The 22,847-nt window shown below is 38.4% G+C and overlaps 1 protein-coding gene across 1 annotated transcript in view; it reads left to right on the forward strand.

The window, feature by feature from the left end:
- Positions 1 to 22,847, forward strand: part of LOC116417791 (SET and MYND domain-containing protein 4-like) — a 224,254-nt gene that overhangs the window by 200,083 nt on the left and 1,324 nt on the right. The window lies entirely within an intron of this gene.

Genomic DNA, 22,847 nt, shown 5'->3' on the forward strand with positions numbered 1-22,847 from the left:
AATAAGATTGCTATTAATTTTCTTAACCGTCAACTTACAAAGCAATAATTTTTAACGATGTTAGCACATGTTCTAATCCAGCGTTCTAATTTTCATTTCTTCTCATACTTGACCTATACAATCAACTAATTTAAGTAGGTTTATTTATTAAAGATAAATCTGATAAGCTAGTTATTTTCACGTTTCCTTTAATTGATTTTTGTAGATTTGTTCGGTGACCAATTAAAAGTTTTACGAATAAAGAATCAGCGTTAATGTTTGACATTTCGACTCATGCAGTAAACTGAATCGCTAATCATCTTCTAGTTACCTTAAATAATGTTAAGTTGGTACTGTTACCATAATACAATGTTCTAAATTGTGTTCTACTATTTTATAACTGTATCAGCGATCTATTAATATTATAAAGCGTGCCTCATAGACGCTCCTGCTTAGTCTGTTATCTTTTTTTGTTAGAATTTTTCATAACCTGTAGTTATGTTAAGCAACACAGTTGAATAAGATTGCTAATAATTTTCTTAACCATCAACTAACAAAGCAATAATTTTTAACGATGTTAGCACATGTTCTAATACAGCGTTCTAATTTGTGTTTCGTCTTATACTTGATCTACACAATCTACTAATTTAAGTAGGATTATTTATTAACGTTAAACCGCATAAGCTAGTTATTTTCTCGTTTCCATCAATTCATTTTTGTAGATTTGTTCGGTGACCAATTAAAAGTTTGATTATGCACACACTCCTAACTCTTAATTACTAATCTAGAAACACACACACACACACACACACACACACACATAGGTTAAATATAATTAATGATAAAACTTACGCGTTCACTATACACTCACGCACATAAACACAAAATTTCACGATACGACGTCGATTGTCTCTTTTTCAGTACTCGCCTCTATCTTCACGATGACAAGCTTTCCCCTGTCAGATATGTTGTCGGGAGATGCAGGCGAGTCGAACTGAAAAAATTCTTCTCCTATATCAATTTGCATGGCGGCATCGTCCACGGCCTCCACCTCCACTTCCTCCGCTTCCTGCGCTTCCTCTTCCTGCTCCTCTCTTTTCGTGATTTCCACCATAGCAGCATCTTCATCGGTATGCACCACCTGTGTAAAGATACACATAATTAATCTATTGTGACAAACATAAGATATTCACCTTATTAACTAACTAACCTCCTGCTGCTGCATCACCGCCTCAGCAACCACCTCCGTCTCCTCCCTCTTCTCTGTTCCTACGCTGCAACACCACAGTTCTCTTCTGCTGCACGTCGTACAGCGTCGCGCCCTGCACTCCGTGCAGTACGTCCAGCGTGTGCGTATGATCATACGCTTCATCACCCGCGCACACACTTTACATACATCCCCAAGCTTAGGGATGTAGTAATTGACGGGGCCGATGGTAGGTGAACTTTTCATGAAGGAGAAAAATTTAGACTTGTGCTGATTATTGTTCGATACCGCACGTGTGCTCGTACACCCGATACCCGAACGAGCTGGCTGACGCGTTGTGCAGCGAAATGCTTGACGGATACGGGATACTTTTTACGAGCGCGACAGAGCATAACCTTTGACTCTCAAGTGCTCTTCGCAGGAAGTTGATATTTTTTAGTATCCACTTGTCGCCACGAGTCTTAGCAGGCGATACCTATACAGCGGAGATGAATTAGTGTGACAAAACAACTATACATGTTTGATACTGCTTGCTGCTCGACGAACACGGGATACTTTTTTTACGATTGTGTGTGTGTGAGAGAGCGAGAGAGAGAGAGAGAGAGAGAGAGAGAGAGAGAGAGAGAGTGAGAGGGAGAGAGAGAGAGAGCATGATCTTTGACTCTCGACTGCTCTAAGCGTGAACTTGATATTTTTAGTATCTACTCGGCGGCAAGAGTCTTTTCAGTCGATACCTATGCGCGGAAAAAATGGATCAGTGTGACAAAACAACGGTTCAGAGTAATCTCAAATGTAATTAACACGTGGATTCTCGGAGCCTTATATTTGATACTGCTTGTATGAGAATCGCTATGGTCATTGCTTGCACAGGAAGTCGAATGCTATTAAATGTGATAGAGCATTGCTTTCAGCCGTCTTGTATCGTGCGATAATCGTCGACGGTATCATTATTTCAGACAGCATTCGAGGAGAATAATGGTGAGTACATTTTTATTGATTGCAATTTTTTCGCACGATATCGCGTTGTCATTAATAAAAATAAAACAGCACTTGAACTTGGTAACGAGGTAGACGGTGCCACAGCTGATAGCGTCGTCTGCTACTGCTACTACAAGCTCTGTTTCATTCACTCGCGCGCATACACACATTCGTAACGCAGTGTCGTCTGCTCTTGCCGTAGAACGCATCAACTGCTACGATAACGCCTGGTGTTTTCAAGTCGTCTGCTTCAGCGCTAGGGACATTAGCTTCTTACATCTGTCATATTACATAGCATGCCATGCGTATTTCTTTATCATTACAGTAATATAACGTATAATTATAAAATCAAAGAATATACATCCGCTATATTCTATGATAGTGAGAATACTTTTCTAAACAACTGTTTTTCTCACTATACTTCTTGCTTTTTTTATTAAAAAAATGTGTAATCAAATATCGGTTAATATTTTGTTTTAATTCATTCGACATCAAAGAGATTTTAATATTCATGTGTTGTATGCATCACTACCTTCGAATACATATAACGTTTATTATAAAAAGTAAGCTCTGTATTTTTAACATAAAATTGTTTTACATTTCAGCGTTAGAAAATTTGTTAGCCGACATAACCTCTGATGAAGATGATGATAATATTACAGAATACACATCAAGTGAATATGTTGAACCTACGTCATCGGATGAAGGTGAGGAGGAGGAGGAGGTGGTGGAGGAGGAGGAAGAAAGAGAGGCAAGTGAGACGGAAGAGGAGGATGCAGCGCAAGCGCTGAACGCTGTAGCCGATGTACAGTTTGTACCGGCTGAAATAGTGGGGGTGAGCGCTGCCGATGCACACGGAGAGGAGTTGCGGGCGGAAGAGAGCGAAGCCGTAAGGAGAGAAGCAGCAGCAGCAGCGGTGGCTGCGGCGCCTGCAGTGGTGCGTCTTCAGGTGAATGAGGCGATGGAGGAGGAGGAGGAGGAGGAAGATGAAGCAGTAGAGAGAGAGCGCAGAATGAGCACAATGCTAGAGCGGAAGAGGCTGAAGATGTACCTGCCAATAGGGATTCTCAGCGCATGGTTAATGTTGACCACCTTCTTGCCACATGTATAGAGCCAACAGCTGCTGCTAATAATATTCTACAGCGCTTGATGGAACGAGCAGCTGATGAAAGCGAGAATATTATTGAGTATGCGGAGCATCCATGTGTCAAAAGACGGCAACAAATCCTCGACTTTTTGGCCCAACCAGTAGAACCCGAAGAAATGCGGTACACAAGAAGAAGCGCTGGAGGATTGGTCACCGAGCATTTTTTTAACCAGGGAAACCCAAGAGATCGTCAAATTAATGAACGTGAGTATTATGCTGTATTTAAATATACATTTTTCTTGAAATAAATTCTTATTTTTAAATATTATGTAAGTTATTCGACGTGGTCTCGAAGGATTTGTTGGTTTTTCAATGCTTGTAAAGATAAAAATTCCCTACTGTTAGATACTGAAAATTTACCTGAAGTGTTTAATCGCCTGGGACAGAGTTTTTCAGGACCACCAGAAGAATAATTTAAAAATAAGAAAGTGTAAAATAGGGTATTCAAATATTTTGTATTCAATAAATTTTTTCAGAACATAATCACTCTGACGATTCATCTTGTTCTTCTTCTACAACCATTTTTCCCTTATCTACATCATCTTCGAACACCAATACTTCTGTAGAATCGCAGGATTACGAGGCCGATGAAAGTGATTTTTCTATTCAAGTTGGTAGAGGACAAAGAAGAAGAATTGAAAATTCAAGCAGCAATAATGATGATTTGTCTGACTACGAACAAGAGGATAATCAACCTAGTGAGGAGAATGAGGAGGCGGAGGAGGAGATCAGCGAGGAGGATGAGGAGAGAAGCGAAACAGACGATAATATGAATTATCAAGGAGTCAATGAGGAAAGAGAGGATGAGGATATCCAGCCTCCTGGTAATCGTTTTGATATTTTCCAACAAAATTCGCATTATATATCTAAGTATAAAATAGAAGGTAGACGTATTGTGCTAAAAATAAGATCTCCACCGAAGGATGGATCTATAAATCCGATAGTTTGGTTGGAGTTAGTTATTCGCGATATTTATTCTTATATAATTTAATTATGTAATGAAAATGACATGATTGGCGTCTCCGTTAGAAGTTTAAATTTTGCACGAGGCCCGGGTGGGTTATCTTTACGATTAGTAAATAATTTTTTTTACAATGATTTATGGAATTTAATAAGCGGATTAGCTCAGAGTAATGAGGATTTTCAAATAGATGAGAGCTTTATTCTAACATTAACACTTGTTAATATACCTAATAGTGGCCGAGGTGGAAGTAGAAAGAGGATGAGTGTTGATAGCTTATCTCAGAGATCGGTTGTATCTATAAGAAATAACGATAATTTATGCTTGCCAAGAGATTTAATTGTCGGGGAGGCTTTTATGATGTATAAAAAATTCTTTTCAAACGAAGCCATTGATACTTGGAATATTATCAGAAATAGCAGACGTGGTATGCAAAAAGAGCGCGCAAATCTCCTTACTATTAATGCAAACGTCGTAATTCCTGCAAACGGGTGCGGTATACGAGAAATAGAGATCAGCGGTATTATGTTGCAAAAAATATCGCTATTGTAATATACGATAGTTTATCTTTTGGAAGTGGAGAACCGCCCTTTTAAGATGGAAGACCTCTGTTAAATTCAAATTCTTTTGACGTTATAAATCTTTTATACGACGCGCGAAGGCGTCATTTCGATACAATATTAAATTTAACCGGTGCTGCACGCAATCGTTTTTTCTGAGAACATTGTAATAAAAGCTATAGATACGTAGATGAGCATAGATGCACAGCCAAATGTGACAGGTGTTTTTGTGCGCCAACGTGTAATTCTAATATAGATATTATAAAGTGTGTAGAATGTAACCGAGAATTTTACGGACAAATATGTTTCGACCGTCAAAAAATAGATGGGTTATACAAAAAAATAATAAAAAAATATGCGATGTAGTAAAAGTTTGTAATATGTGTTGCAAACGAATTAATATCTAGAAGTCAAAGCACGAGTGTGGAATCAATTGGTGCAACTTATGTCGCGAAAAACATGATGTAAATCAGCTCTGTTATATTCAACCCATTGGACGTAATGTTAACGCACAGATTAATCGTAAATCCCCAAAGAAAAACTTATTTATTTTTTATGACTTTGAGACGCGTCAAGATTCTGCTTACCGTGAACATACAGAGATAAAAATACACATTCCAAATCTATGTGTTGTACAACAGGTTTGCGATGATTGCATGGATGATGAAAATATAAATATATTATGCCATACGTGTGGTGTAAGAGAGCATATATTTCGCGATGATCCAGTTAAACAATTAATAGGTTTGACAGTACGCGAGAAAACTACCTTCGGTCAAATAATTTGTATTGCTCATAACTCTCGTGGGTTTGATGAGCAATTTATTTTGAGAGAAATCGTTGAAAATACCTCAATAGTACCGAACGTAATATTGAATGGACAAAATATATTTATGCTTCAATGCGGGCGAACAAAATTTATTGATAGCTTAAACTATTTTCACATGAAATTAAGTGCTTTACCACAAACCTTTTCTCTACCGCCAGCTAGTAAAAAAGGATATTTTCCTCATCTATTCAATACTTTAGATAATCAAAATTATGTTGGGGCTTTACCCGAAGCATCGTTCTATGCGCCTAATGCCATGTCGACGTCTGAGAGGGAAAAGTTTATTGTATGGTATGAGGAGAATCAAAATACTTATGAGTTTGATTTTCAACGTGAAATACTCGATTATTGCCGTATGGATGTAGAAATTTTAAGACTTGCATGCATGACTTTTCGGAAAATTTTCATTAAGTGCGAGAATATTTGTCCGTTTACAGAGGCAACGACCATAGCTTCTGCATGCTCCATTGTGTATAGAAAAAATTTCTTACGCGAAAAAACTATCGGTATCATTCCAGCAGGTGGATATCGACGCGCTGATAATCATTCGCAAAAGTCAATACAGTGGCTGTTACAGTGTGAACGTGAGATTGGTCGGGAAATCATACACGCGGGTAGAGCACGTGAATTTATGCTTCCAGAAGGGTTTCGTGTAGATGGCTATTTACCTCCGGAAAATGACAATGCAAATAAAGGTATATTGTCTTTGAATATTAAGGCTGTTACACACACGGTTGCCCTATTTGCTTTAATAAACGACGAGATAAAATAATGTCATACGGCCGAACTATGGATGAGTCGTACGAGAATACTTTTCGGAAAATTCAAAAAATAAAAGCTCTGGGTTACGAAGTTCGAGAGATATGGGAATGTACTTTTGATCGGATAAAAGCAGAGAATCGCGAAATCTACGAATATGTAACACAGCATCCTCTTATGAGTCGTATAACGTTGAATCAGCGCGATGCTTTTTTTGGAGGTAGAACGGAGAATATAGTTACTGAGTACACGATCGGAAATAACGAAAAAATTCAATATACAGATATATGCTCTCTTTATCCGTACGTGTGTAAAAGAGGTCGATTTCCCGTGGGACATCCGCGAATTTTAATTGGTGAAGACTGCAACGAATTAACGCAGGGGAATAACAATAATCTCAACAATATTGAAGGATTAGTTAAATGTAGTATCTTACCACCGCGCGACCTGCACATTCCACTCTTACCAATTAAAATGCACGGACGTCTTCTTTTTGCTCTTTGCCGCTCATGCTGCGAAGAAATGCAGCAGTGTGACTGCAATCACGAAGACCCAAAAATGCGTGAATTCACGGCACCTGGGTTGCGGATGAGTTGCGTAAAGCTGTTGAACTCGGTTACAGTATTACGAAAATTTATATTATTTCGCAATATGAGATGACACAATATAATCAAATTGATGGTAGTGGAGGTCTTTTTGCTGAATACGTAAATACTTTCTTAAAAATCAAGCAAGAGGCTAGCGGATGGCCCTCATGGTGTACTGATGAAGCAACTAAATTACAATACATTGAACAGTATAGACTCGATGAGGGTATAACTTTGGATAAAAATAATATCGAAAAAAATTCAGAGTTACGAGCTGTTGCTAAGCTCTGCTTAAATTCGTTTTGGGGTAAGCTTGGACAACGGAGTAATTTGAAACAAACTGAAGTTGTAAAATCACGTGAATCTCTTTTAAAACTTCTACTTGTCCGGAAAGAGATGTTAATGATATACTAGCAATTAATGATGAGATACTGTAAGTGAATTGGCAATACAAGGATGAGGCTGTCATTCCTGCCCCGCATACGAGTGTCGTGATTGCGGCTTACACCACTGCTCAAGCACGTTTAGAACTATATAATTACTTGAGAAGGTTGGGTGATCGTGTTCTTTATTATGACACTGATTCTTGTATATTTGTTTCGCATGACGATGCTTCGGATGAGTATAAACCTTTTATTGGCTCTAAACTAGGTGATATGACAGATGAACTTTGTGGTTATGGTGAGAATACGTATATAAGTAATTTTGTTTCGGGAGGACCAAAGTTTTACGCTTTCATAGCTGTAACACCCAATAAAGATGATAAAATTGAATGTTGTAAAGTAAAAGGTATCTCATTAAACTTCTCAAACGGTGTAAAAATTAATTTTGATAGCATTAAGAATTTGATTAACGATGCCTTTGCAAACGAAGATCACGAATCTGAAAAAATGAATGATGAATGTAGTAAAATGAATGTACGCTTAAAATTCAAAGGTATCAGAAGAACTAAAATGCATGAAGTTGTAACGCGTGAAGAATCGAAAATATGTTGTGTTGTATTGAAAAAACGACGATACCTTACGTCACGTAAGTCTCTACCTTTTGGATATAAGAATAATTAACTTTTTGGATGTATTTATTGTAAATAAAAATAAACACACATTTTTATATAATTTCCTTATTTTTCCATTTAAAAGATCCCTAACACATTTTTATATCCGCAGTATAGCTTCTGTCATCGAAGAGAACGCTTCTTATGGAAATTTAGCTCATTTTAACGCATAATTCAGCTTACACGCGGTGTTATTTAGCTTGTTGGACACGAATATCAGCTTAAACAGCGGTAATAACAGCTTGTGATTCAGCACACGTAAAATTAGCTTATTTTTACGTGTGCCGCGCCGCGCCGCCGCCGCCGCCGCCGCCGACCGTCCGCATGCCATAAGCTTATTTTAAGGAAAATCTCTCGTGTGTGTGTGTGTGTGGGTGTGGGTGTGTGTGTGTGAGTACTCGGCGAAATGGATATGCGATTCAAACATCCGTTTACGTGTATCGTTAGCGGACCCACGGGATGTAGTAAAACAGTTTTTGTCAAAAGGTTTCTTCGACATCTTCCACTCATGTGCAGTGTAACTTTTGATCGGATATTACTCTATTATGCCGAGTGGCAGTCTACGTATGAGACAGACTTTGTTCCAGGAGGCATAAGTAGGGAGAGTAGAAAAAAAATTGTTGAATTTCACGAGGGATTACCTCAGCCTTCAGATTATTCTCAAGACAATGAAAAGAAAAAATTATTAATTATCGATGATTTAATGAGAGAATCTTCGAATAACATTATTCTCGATTTATTTACAAAGGGAAGTCATCATAAGAATTTAAGTGTGATTTTTATTACACAAAATCTTTTTCACAAAGGAGCTGGTCAACGCGATATCTCATTAAATGCAAATTACCTAGTTATTTTTAAAAATCCACGTGATCGTTCACAAATACAATATCTAGCGCGTCAAGTCTATCCCGGAGACCCAAAATTTTTACAAGAAGCGTATCTCGATAGTACGTCAACTTCTCATGGCTATCTATTGCTGGATTTGAAACAGTCGACCGAGGATGAATTTCGTTTCCGTACCTCTGTTTTTCCCGATGATAAATTGAGTTACGCATATGTACCGAAGAAGAATAAGAAATTCCGATAAAAGTAGAGTATTCTATGATTAAAACTTCAGTCTGATTGAAACAATGGCAGGGAGAGGAGCGTCTGCGAGAACCGATAGTTGTAGACAGCGTAGAAGACAGCGTGGAGATGGTGGTGCTGCTGCTGCTACTGAAGAAGAAGAAGAAGAATAAGATACAAGGTGTGGGTGCCTACCAAAGCATTTTACAAAAAAGTGTGTTGCAGTATTGAATGCTCTTTGTCATGCAGATAGTCAACAGCGCTTAGCACTGTTACGTGTAGCTGATAAAAAACTCATTAAAAGCATATGCGAGTGCGTGTTAAATGTATTGTGCGGAGTCGTTAAAATAAAAAACTCACACAAGTTAAAGTTAAAAAAAACATAAAAGTGTCTTGAGAAAATTATTAAATAAATCCAGTAGTAATAACAGTGAAAAAGAGTGGAAAAAAAATAAACGCGTCCTTATTCAAAACGGTGGTGCTTTTTTACCAATGTTACTTCCACCAATTATAGGTGCACTTGTGTCAAAAATATTTGGAGTCTCTGGAAATTAAAATATAGAGCACGCTCGTAAAATGGTCATTGTACCAGAGAAAACATACGAGAGAGTAACGAAGCAACAGCATCAACAACAACAACATATAGTAGAAGAGTCGAGTAATGCTTTAGAGCCAACGATACAGACAAAGGGTGATAATTTAAGTCGTCTCGATGCTGAGATGCACGATATACTTTTTTCAAAAAGTATCACCGATGAACGTGAAAAATGTCAAAAATATTTACAAATTTTAAGAAAATATCTTCATTTTAAAAATTTTGAACGTCAGGAACTTTTATCAGATGCAAATATACTTGATGTAGAGCATGAAAATGAAGATATATCGAGTCCATTGTCCAATGAAGCGATACTTGCAAGCATTTCCAAGGGTTATGTGAGAAAAGCACGTTTATTGCTTCAACATTGGAAATCAGCATCGCATCGTATTAAATGGGATAATTCAGGTACAGTTAGCATTGATGATAAAGCTATACCACACTCAAATATTATAGATTTACTAGAAGACGTGGTACGGAGTAGACCTGTTGAAGAACCTGTAGGAAGATTTCAATTAGCTAATTTTATAGCAACAACTAACACTCCACCCAAATTAATAAGTAATCCAGATGTGATAAAAATTAGTGAAAGTTTGAAACGTGCATTAAACAAAATTCCTTCAACCAAGAGAAATAATTCCGAGAGCGCTCAGACTTTGGAACAAGGTACTAGACTCGCGGCCGCACAACGCTATAGTGCACGTTTGAATAAGAAAAAATCCATACCGCAGAAAGCAGACAAGTGGCTGGCTTATAAAATTTAACATGTCTTATGAAAATCAATACTTTGACACTAGACACGAGACTGGATACGCTGGTGCTCGTAATCTGTTACGAATTAATGGTAAAAATAAGAAGAAAGCGAGGTTAATGAGTGGTTAAGTAATCAAGATGCATACACACTACACAAACCTATTAGACGAAAATTTCCTAGATTGATGTACAATGTCACTAATGTGGATGATTGTTGGGAAATGGATTTGTGTGACATGCAATCTCTCAAAACGTATAACGATAATTTTGCGTATTTACTTGTAGTCATAGATGTTCTCAGTAAATATGCTTGGGTCGAGCCTTTACGTGACAAAAGTACAAAAAGTGTTGTAGCTGCTTTCGACAAAATCTTAAAAAGAGCCGATGGGCGACGCCCAATTCTTATACAAACTGATCGAGGCAAAGAGTTTGTCGGATCAGATTTTCAAAATTATATAAAACAACACAAGATTAATTTTCGAGTAGCACGTAATCCCGATGTTAAAGCAGCCGTCGTCGAGCGTCTAAATCGCACGCTCAAAGAACGTATGTTCAGATATTTTACTCACAAAAATACTCATAGGTATATCAATGTTATTGAAAATATCGTTTACGCGTATAATCACACTATGCATAGTGGTACTAAAATGGTTCCGGTAGTTATAAATATTCGTAATGCAGTTGTGGCAAGAAAAAATTTAGAAAAAAGAGCTCTTAGTCAGAGAAAAAAGTCTAGAGCACATATATACAGCGTGGGTGATCATGTTCGCATCAGTCGGTTGAAAGGCACCTTCGATAAAGGTTACGAAAAGAATTACAGTGAAGAGATCTTTAAGATTACCCGTGTCTCACGTCGTCAAAATCTGTTCACCTATGAATTGACTGATTTAGAAGGTGAAATAATCGACGGATTTTTTTATCCCGAAGAACTAGCTCGAGTTGGCGATGATCGTTTGTCACAAAATAAGGAATTCAAAGTGGAACGTGATCAAGAGTAGGGGACGTGGTGTTAAAAAACAAGTTTTTGTAAAGTGGCTTGGCTATCCTGATAAATTTAATTCGTGGATTAAAGCAAGCGAAATCGTTACACTTTAAACATGGCTGAGGACGAATTTTATTTGATATTATCGAGTAACAGTAGTATGAAATATTTTTCTGAAAATACAACATCTTGCTTCACCACGCACTTATCGCACGAAGTACGTCTGTATGGTAGTGGAGTGTTGCTCTCACGGAAATCAGCATACCATGCACGATGATGCATATTCAGAAACACGAATGTAATATAAAGTTTGTCAACGCACATAGAATAGCAGTTGCAAGAAAGAGAGACATATCTGAATATTTACCGGATTGGATAAACGACAAACACAACGATGCCATATTTCTACCAGGTGTTTACGAGAATCTCAACAATCTCACAGAAGCTATAAACAATATACCTGAATCTCACTTACGTATTGAACAGGCAAAGAAAAAAAGTGGTTATTACAATTTACATAAAAAGTGTGAATGTAAGGAAACTCATTTTTTCAGCTTGAGCGAAAAGGTCAAACGAATATTTGGCTTTGAGAATGAAAAATATAGAAATCAGGAATTTATACCCATGATTCCATCTGTAGAGTCGAAAAAAATGCAACATTGGTAGGAAACAGACCTGATTGTTTGGCAAGAGCGATAGCTGATCAATTTTTCGTTTACTCAGATATTTGTATTCCGTACACAGTCGGTGACGTTCAAGCATCCCTTTTGCGCATAGTAACACACGATAATTCAAAATATAAATTTGGTTCGAGAGTGGTCAAACAATTTGCACTGGGAATTTATCTACCTTTGTTAAATAACACATTTCAGAATATAATAATAGATATAAGAGATGAAAATGGGAATCATATACCATTCGAGTATGGGACGTTGACCGTAACACTACATTTCAAGCGCATTCTCTGAGAAAAAAAATGGCTTACTACGCAGAATACTATGCCGATCAAATCGGTGGTGGTGATGGTGGAGGAGGAGTACGTCGAGTGTTTGCAGGTTCAACTTATCAGCGAGGTCATGGTGGAATCGGCAGCTTTTTGAGTGGATTATTTCGAAGAGTTTTACCTTACATTACGAGTGGTGCTAAAGCCGTTGGAAAAGAAGCTATAAGAGCAGGAATGCATGTACTAGATGATGTGGGAAATCACGGAAGCAATTTTAAACAAGCTGTAAATATGCGCATGCGTGAGTCCGGTAAAAATCTTAAGCATAAAGCCGCGATAAAATTGCCGCTATGATGAAGGGATCAGGATATAAGATACGCGCTAAAAAGCGGAAGCGTCAATCGTCCAAGAACAGTTCAGCTGTACGCATCAGCAGTAAAAGTGGCCGTGTAAAGAAGAAGAAGAAGAAGAAGAGCCGTGTCAGTGTTCGCAAATCTACGAAAAAGAAAGCTGGTAAGAATAAGCCAAGGAAGAAGAGAAAACAACGCAGTGTGAGCGATATTTTTGGATCTACATAGATATTATTTAATATGGCTTTTCTACACTCAAACTCATGTGAATGCATGAAATCAGAATTAGATTTATTTACATTACCACCTACACAGACTTCGGTGGAAAGCTCTCAATTTATACATTATAAACCAGTTTAAGACTTAATGTATAAATTGAGAGCTCTCAATTTATACATTATAAACAGACGATGGACCGTTGGAATTCGTCGTTCCAGCTGGTAGTGATTATCTCGATCTTGCACATACAATGCTAAGCATTCGTATGCAGATAGAGCCAAATGTTGAAATAACAGAAGCAGCTAAAGCTACAGAGTATCCGAAGGTAGCAGCAATAAATAACACGTTACATTCGCTATTTAACCAAATAGACGTTTTCTTTAATCAAAAATTGGTTTCACCACCAAACAATGCTTATCCTTACCGAGATTACATCGAAACACTGTTAAATTATTCAAAGAGTAGTATGGAATCACATCTCACGAGTGGACTCTGGTATGCGGATACCCCTGAAAAATGGGCAGCGCCTCCCAATAGCAAGCGTACTGATGTAAATGCAAATATTGGTCAGTGTAACCGTCAGTATTTTACCCATAATGGTAAAACTGTCGATTTACTCGGTCATTTGCATTGCGATGTTTTCAATCAAAATAAATTTCTGTTAAATGGTGTTGAACTGCGATTACGATTGGTTAGGAGTAAGGATGCTTTTTGTTTCATGGATTTTACAGATGATGATAAATTTACTATACGCATTAAGGAAGCTTCACTGATTGTGCATCGAGTTAAAATAAGTCCAGGTGTTATACTAGCTCATGCTAATGCACTTACAAAAGCCACTGCTAAATACCCAATCAATCGTGTGGAGGTGAAGGCATTTACAATGCATAGAGGTATTCTTGGCGATACACTGGACAACGTTATTCTCGGTCAAATACCCAAAAGAATAATCATTGGATTTATGGATAACAAGGCATTCAATGGAAATAGAAAGTTTAATCCATTTAATTTCCAACATTTTAATATAAACTATATTTCTCTTTATGTGGATGGTGTCCAGATTCCCAGCAAACCATTGCAGCCTTGATTTACGGGTGAAAGACAATTATTTATCGACTCGTTTCATACACTATATTCTGGGACTGGAATTCATTTTCTAAACGAAGCATTAATTATCTCACGATCGGACTACGATGAAGGGTATACATTATTTGCTTTTGATCTATCGCCTGATTTATCAGCAAATTCAGTTTCTCATTGGAATTTAATCAAGCACGGCAGTGTTCGTATAGAGGTAAAATTTGAAAGAGCACTTGAATCTACAATCAATTGAATAATTTACGCCGAATACGACAGTGTCTTGGAAATAGATTCAAGTAGGCAAATAATAACGGATTTTAATGCATAATACCGTTAAAGCGATGGAAAAGTAAGAGGAGAAGGTGGAGAAGGAGAAGAGGGATGGGGAAAGAAGCAACAGCAGCGCCTCTATGCTATAGATGAGCAAAAAAGCTAAACGTCATACTCTCAGTGACGTTTGAGAAGTGAGCGAGTTTGGATCGACTGTGTCAATTTTTTATAGTATCATGGATTACGTTATCGATATTCAGGGTTTGAGAGACCGTAACAACAAGTTTACACCTAAAGAAGTTGGTGTACTTGGTTTAGAGCACAGAATCGTCCAACATTGGATAGTTAAGGGGTTCCTAGGGTTAAGGGGTTCCATAGATTTGAAGAACTTGCAACTGGACTTAAAAGAACTAACGACTGCATCTCTATCTCATCATTTTCATGGAATTCGTTGGCATGAAGGTGACATCACCATTGAACAACTACAGTATCATTTACAACAAATAGCCAAAGTGGCTATACGTATTTTTACACGCGGTCATGACAATTGGAGATTCCTGGAGACTGTAATGTGTCGAGAAGTTGTGAATGTTGAAGAAATGTATGCCCCGAATTTTGTCGAATTGAAAATAAATTCAGGTAACTTCATGTGTTTAAATCATGGCATTTAAGGTATAAACTCCAGTCGCGATTGTGCTCTCAATCATGCATATGTGCTACGAAAGTGGTTACACTCTATAGCTGAAGGTATAACGCAAGATTCTGCACAGAAATTGAGTGATGCATTGTACTGCAAACTAAACTCGCGGGTACGTACAGCTACGTCATCGTCTATTTACGCGACACACGAAGAGGACGTAGTCGATCATTGCTGAAATAATAATAATAATAGAATGAATACACAAGAATTACTAAAAGCTCTTGACCCGTTAACCGTCAAGACAGTTGGCGTGTATGCTGCGGATAGAATTCCAAACGTTTTGGAATACCCCGCGGCCATCATAGCTAATACAGATGATCACACGAAGAAAGGAACAAATTGGATTGCTATCTACATAGACTCAAACGGTTATGGAACATACTTTGACAGTTACGGACTACCACCAATGTCCCAACATCATCTTAAACGACTCAAAAGAAATTGCAAGCGGTATCAGTGGAATAAAAAAAAGTTGCAAAGTTTTGATTTACAGGTGTGTGACCAGTATTGTATTATGTTCCTTTACCATATGGTTAGGCTACCTAACTTACGCGTGTTTTGTCATAAGTTCTCGCGAGATTCACGAAAAAATGATGCCGTAGTTGTATCGTTCTATAAAAAGCTGTTACGAAATAATAATCATCATGTACGCTCGAAAGATGTTAGGAGGTTTGGAAGTGAAGCCTCGCGCGGCTCAGGATTTTGTAATCAAACATGTACTTCGAGAATGTATGTAAAGTAATAATAATAATTGTTAGATATCATGTAGTAAAAAATATGAATAAAGTGTAATCTTTCATAATATAAAAAATGTTTTCATTTATAGAGCCTTACTCATTCCTTTAATTCCATACTGTAGTACTATGATATATTTTTTCCTGTTGCATCACACCTCGCTGTATAGTTCTAAGTACATATACATCGGCATTTATTAACGGTTATAATACTAACATCCGGTGATATTTACTTTAGTTTTATATTCCATTTCAATCTTTATCTGTAAGCGAAAGAGAAGCTGATAAAACTGACGGTTGTAGTAGTAGTAGAGTAAACATCCTGTTCTTAAAAACTCGGAGAAATGTAACCGTAGCCTTTGACGGTTAACGAATATGATATTTCCTTTGTGAAGTTCTGAGAATACACGCGCAGAAAATCTCTCCCCACTGCATTCGATCATTTTACTTTGAGGTAGCGGGGGTAAAACGTATAAGAGAGATTGAAGAGTGAGGAGCTCCATCAGTTCTTTCGTGAAAGTTTGAGAGATCGTTTGCTAAGTGTAACTCGGTATATTGTGCCTCTTGTTTTTCGTACCATGGCCCAATCAAGTGTCAGTGCTCCATCTCGTGTGCAGAACGTTCTGCCAAATATGCTGCTCTCCACGTCCTACGCCATTAATAAGTCAAACTCGAAACGCGTTACTCTTGGCTTAGAAAGTTACCAGGGAAGCTATCGACCAGTGGTGAAACTCTCAACGTCTACAACATGTTTTAAATCCGTCAAATTTGATGCATCTGGCTGGAAGGTCTTCAAGAATTACTTTGATCTTATAAATTGCTATTTCCAAGATGCGTACAGATTCCAAAGTGAATACGCTCGACCAACGAAGGTGTACATGGAAAATCATGATCTGATGTTTACTTCTTCATACAATACCAAATCCATATTGATAGAAGAAAGACCTGTCGGAACATCCATCTTTCCAAATCTTTTGATTGACGAAGAAAACGATGATGTACTGCATACAGTTAGTGCTTCCCATTTCAATGACTACACTGGTACTGCTGCTGCTGCTGCTACTGTTACTGATGGTGAGAATCTACGTCATCAACCACCACGAGCAAAGAAACAAAAAACAGCTTATCATCAACCATCGATATGCATGCAGCAAGTCATTTTTGACGGGTTAAAAATTGTCTCACAGTGTATTGACGAACGTATGAGTAAACTTGAAGAGTGTGTTGATAAAGTGAATGAAATTGTTTCTCATATTAAGAAGTTTATAATTGACTGTATTAAAAACAATGGTATTGAGAAAGACCCTAATTCTATACTAAAGACGTATGAGATGTTTCAACAATATTATACTTTATACACTGAAAATATTAAAATTATAATTCACAACAAGTTTAAAGATACTATTGAGGAAATAATTTTAAATATAATCTTATGTGAAATAGCTGCTTTTCAATTGTTTGATATATATAAAGACATTTATACTGCCATAATTAAAGTATAAATATACATGCTATTTTTTGTCATTACGCTTTGTACATATGTCTTCCTATCTTGTAATAAACCAGAAAATATTAAAATTCACTTTTTGTGACATCATCTAAACCTCCCACCCTACTGCCACTCCTTACGACTCTCTATAAATATCAACTGTGCATAATTATGTTCTCATTGCTTCGCGTACACTAGACGAGTCATAATCGTAATATAGACAAACACAATATGGAGAAGAAGAAGAACGAAGGTTCAGGTCGAGAGGAAGTGAAATATAAACTGGCTTCTGGATTCCAAAAGTATCTACCTCAATATTCTTCCAATACTGGATCATTCCCGAAAAAAGAAGGGTACAGGAGTTATTGTCCTGACAAGGAAGCAAATAAAGATTCCAAATATCAAGGACACAACAACACTGATTGAGGATAGCAACAATAAAGTCTTATTGTAAGACTTTTATTTATCAATTAAAATCGGTCCTTTTTAGGACCACAATATTACTATAAACGTACTACAAACTCATCATACATAAAAATCTCATTATCTTATGACGTCATAAGAGGTGTACATGACGTCAGTAACAATCCATATTTATCTTAATTGTTTAAGATAAATGCTTAAGACGTTGGCGATACCTTATCTTTATTACCTGTTTTCATAATAAAAAAAGTATCATCATGGATTATTATTGCGGTAAAGATAGCTTCTTTGTTTATGTAAACATTATATCTTAATTACACACGTATAAACAAGATATCCTTATCTTAAATTCGATAGAAAAAAGTTGTATTTCCTTGAGATCAAAAACTTTTCTATTTAACTTTATTTTGTAGAATGCATAGAATTTGAGTTAGAGCCAACAAACCGTTTTTAGAAATTTTTAGACGTGACCGCATTCTGCGTATACATGCAGAATCAAGCCCAAAATAAATTTTGGCATCATACTATTACGAGGAGAGTTTGCACACAAATTTTTAGCCGGATTGATAAAAGTCTCCCAGAGATAATCGTGTAAAACCAAAATTTTATTAAAAAAACACGCAAAAATTAAACAAATTGTGGTTGTATTTTAAAAAAACGTATATGATCGGGATAAAAAAAATTGGTTCTTAGGTTCGTGCGAGAGGAGACTTCTTCAAAAATTTCAGCCTGATCGGTCGAAAATTGCGTGAGATATCGGATCTCACACATTTTTCGATGACAAAGCTATAAGGCACTTCCATGTCGCGGTCGTACCTAAAAATTAGCTGTAAAGTTTCAGAATTGGTCTGGCCTACTACTAGAAGTTATGTAGAAAACAAACAGTATATAATGGCTAATAAGTGGTTTTACATGCAAATTTGACACTTATAACCTATTACATTTCATGTCTACCGATACGTATACCCGATACCTCTTGCATTCGCGCGCGGAAGCGTCGTTCTTAGATTATTGTAACTATTTGTATCACGAATCAAACTTTGACAATATACTTCAATTCTTTTCAATTTACACGCGAGTGTTTCTTTCTTTGTTTAATTCCCGATTATCCCGATTGACCGTCTACCCTCGGATACACGGAGAAAAATGTGGTGCCCCCAGCGCACCACGCATTTCTATCGAGCATCGATAGGCCAAACCACTAGTGATAGCGCTTCACTCAGCGGCTAACGTCCACTCGCTATCACTTGGGGGTCATTTGGAAAAGAACCTTCTCGAGGTGACGTGCGGAATCTTCGCGGTCGCACAAATTGCCTGTCGAACGCTTCGTGACAACTAGCGCCCAACTGCGTACAGCGGCACTGGGAAGTCGCAAAAAACGGTTTAAATAAATAAGAGTAAAATCACTGGTATAAATTTCGTAGACGTAAACACCGTAGCGGGCGAGAGGACGCAGCGAGCAGGCGTAAACAAAGCGTGTGGACGAACGGTACACGCTGAGAGAGACAAGCTCACGCGCATATAGGTGTGCTCGCCGCGTTGTGCGAGCTACACAGTATAGACACAGGCGTCGAACGGCAAGCCGCGGGGTTCGCATCTAATACTTCGTGCGCGTTGGCGCACAGAGTCGCGCGGAAAACGGATTTATACTGCTCTGTAAACTGATGACAACAGGCCTCTCACACTCGCACGGATATAACTGTAGTGCGTGTAGCGCGTAAATAGGCTTTCGCTAATTTTCTTCTATTTTTAACAATAGGAAAAATTCCTGTATACGAGAACAGGAGTGGCAGTGCTGCTGGCCAAACAAAGATTTAATTTTTTTTTTTTGCGAAACCGCCTGCAACGGAATAAGTTTGTAGCGGCCAGGCATTTGTGTACATTTATTTTTTTTAATGTATTTTTCTCATTTTTAATGCAGGATTGTTTTTCATCGAACCGGGGATATAAAGTAGAAAACAACCGGCGGCACAAAGCGAACGAAAGCGAAAAATCAAGCAAAAGCGAAAGAGAATCCTGCAGAATAAAGACCGCGAAATCCGAGCGCACGACAGGCGATACTAACATTGTAAGAGCGTGCGCGAGAAGAGAGATTGAAGAAGAAAAAATCAGAATAGTAAGAAAAAGACGACAAGATGCAAGAGAGTAAGACAAGATCGCCGTCTGGCTAGATTTAGGGAAAGAAGGAATGCACACCGCACTAATCAATATAGATATGCGCCGAGATATTAAGTTGGAATGAGTCCAGAGATTGCTGACGGGTGAATACAGCCCGAACGACTTCGAACCCTCACTGTACCTGGATCCAGTGGACATCAAGGCTGAGCGGGTAACGATGCGCAGAACGTTCATACGATCCGTCTGCAAGCAATACCGACAAGCGACGAGCGGCACAGCCGCCGCTCCGCACCTGCTGAAAGGTGCACTCAAGGATGATATTGTTGTTATATATATACGATCATATATGTAAATATATATGATCGTGATAATATACTCAAATTGGTACACGTTGCGCCATCTCTTGGTTGATGACGATTTAGTACAACGAGACGAGTTCGCGCACGAGACTCTATACTTTGTACAAGCACGTGCTACGCTAGGCTATACTATTCACGCTAAACCTTACACAGTTTATTTATTAATCCACCCTCGATTCCAACGGATATCATGCGCAATCGACTCTAGAATACATTGAGCAGACCAGAAGCCACCAAGGAGGAGAGCAAAGAACCTCCTAATCAAGTAGCACCAGTAGAAGCAGTCAAACAACACGCGAACAGGTACAAGGGATCGCAGGGGAAGATGAGAGCCTCCAGCTCCCAAGTAAACAGCGCAGCAGGCCACGCGCCGGTGACTCTAGATATCTAACTCTCAGTGTATAATTATTTTCTACCCTTCTCCCTTTTCTAAATTCTAGCGCCTTCTATCATCAGAGACTGTTTTAGCCTTACGGCGTCATTCGATTTATCGATTAGTTGCGGATTGAGCCAGTCCTTGATTGTTCAGTTTACCTCGCAGGTAGCCAGCCTGTCTGCCTTTTTGTTACCCACTGCACCGTAGTGCCCTGGTACCCACACTAGTCTCACTACATTGTGTTCCTCCAGTGATTCTAGCGCCTGTCTGCACCTAAGTACCTCTTTTGAGAAGATAGCGATACTTTCTAGCGCCATGAGAGTTGCCCTGTCCGAGCAGAAGCTCACAATTCTTTGTCATGTGCTTCTCTCCAACAGCGTTTTGACTGCCTCTTTAATGATCTGAGTTCGTGTGATCCCGTCTTCCATTCTACCCTTTCTGGGATCATGATCGAGAACAGTTTGTAGAAAGATGGTGCGGATTAATCTGCGTGAACTGTATGGTAGTGTCTGGTACAGATCAGCCATTTTGATCAAGAGCATCGCCACCCGCATCTACTTCTATGGCTACCGTAGTAAGGCCGGAATCTACCTCCATCACCTCTTCTTCCGTCTGTCCTGACTCTTCCTTTGTATTTTTTTTAAATGGGTCGACGTAAGCCCTGCCACTTCCACAGAAAGGCCTAAAGTCGAGGGCCTTCAGTGCTTCGACCTCAGTCCTTTGGAGCAGCACCCGAATAGCCGTCTCCGCCTTCTTTTTACCCTCAGTGCCCAACGTTACCGTTTTAGTTTCGGTAACCACCCAGGAATCCGGTGCGAGTATGGTGTTTTGCCTCTTTAAGCGCTTTACCACGACCTCCGGAGTATGCACTCCAAGGGCGTAGATCATCACTCTGACGAGTTTTTGAAGGTCCTCTATCTAAATAGCCTCAAATTAAGTGCCCTCCCCACACAATTATGTAGTGGCATTGCTAAATAACCATTCCTTGTCCTTTTAGTACTTGCAGTAGAAATTTTGTGCACCCCTCTGGAACTAATTGTCCGAGAAACTTGGAAAATAGCTTTCGTCCGGGGCGTCATCGATCTCATTCTCCATGGCCTCTAGGACCTTCTTTCTCTGATCCTCGTCAAGACGCTCCTTTAGGTACTTGACCGACACGATGGCCACCTTTAAGTCAGTGGCCACCGCTCAGCTGTAACTTTTTGAAGCGTCCCCAACTGACCTCTTCTTACGCTCCCTCGGGGTGGAGCTGTCGGAATGCTGTCTTTTCGGCGTGCCCGCTAGGGTACCAGCCTGAGACCCTCCAGGAGCGCCCTCCAGGCGTCTCGCACTCAGCTTCACCCCCGAGGCTAGCTTCCTATTTACATGCCTATTTCTTTTCTTATCTTTGCCGTTTTCTGTCCCTGAAGAGACACCTGTATTAATAAGGGTGACAATTTTTGAAACGGTGGCAGCGGCAACGGCGAAATTTCTTTTATAATATAGAGAGACAATTCTAATTACAAATAGTTTAATGATAAGAAAAGAACGAAAAAATTGTTTTGCTCGGGATACTGTACGTGACAAGATTCGTGCAATAATACGAGCTTTTCGCGCATTCTCGCAAGTGTGCATTTGAAAAAGAACTCTTGATACGGTTGTTCCACATAGTGTCAATTGCGCGACGATCGAAAATGCGAGGTGCCCTGTCTTACCCTCGTTATAATCTCCTAACAGAGCATTTGGTCTCTCTTCTTTGATATACCGTAATTCTGGTCCCATTTTAACAAAGTTGATTATGTTAGATGCAAAATTGTGAACAACGTTGTGGCTATTTTTATTGTAACATATGTAAACGTTATATAAAATATAATCATTTTTTTTACATGGCTCCGCTACAAGAAACAAAAAAAAAATCTGCGACTGCGGATGATAACAAAAGAGAGAGAAAAATATTAATTGTTATTTTATGATTTTGAAACTAGACAGGACAAGCCTGTTTCATGAAGCTTTAGAGACTTTTAGCATATCTCGTCTTTGTGTGTTGCACAACAGGTTTGTACAGACTGTTTAGATAATAACTGTACATAAGATGTTGATATCTTATAGGAATACATTGATCTTGTGAATACTATGCTAAATTTACGTGTAAAAATAAAAAATTTAACTTAAGAAGAATTAACAGAGTGAAAATATAAAATTGGTCCTGTAAATAATTTTCTTCATTCCCTGTTTAATCAAATGGAGGCTTCATTCAATTAGAAATTAGTGATACCAGCTAATAATGCATACGCTTATAGAGCGTATATCTAGCCTAAAATAGAAAGAGCGTATATTTAGATTATAGAATA

This window comes from Nasonia vitripennis (genome assembly GCF_009193385.2).
Source record: "Nasonia vitripennis strain AsymCx chromosome 5 unlocalized genomic scaffold, Nvit_psr_1.1 chr5_random0002, whole genome shotgun sequence".
Lineage (NCBI taxonomy): Eukaryota > Metazoa > Arthropoda > Insecta > Hymenoptera > Pteromalidae > Nasonia > Nasonia vitripennis.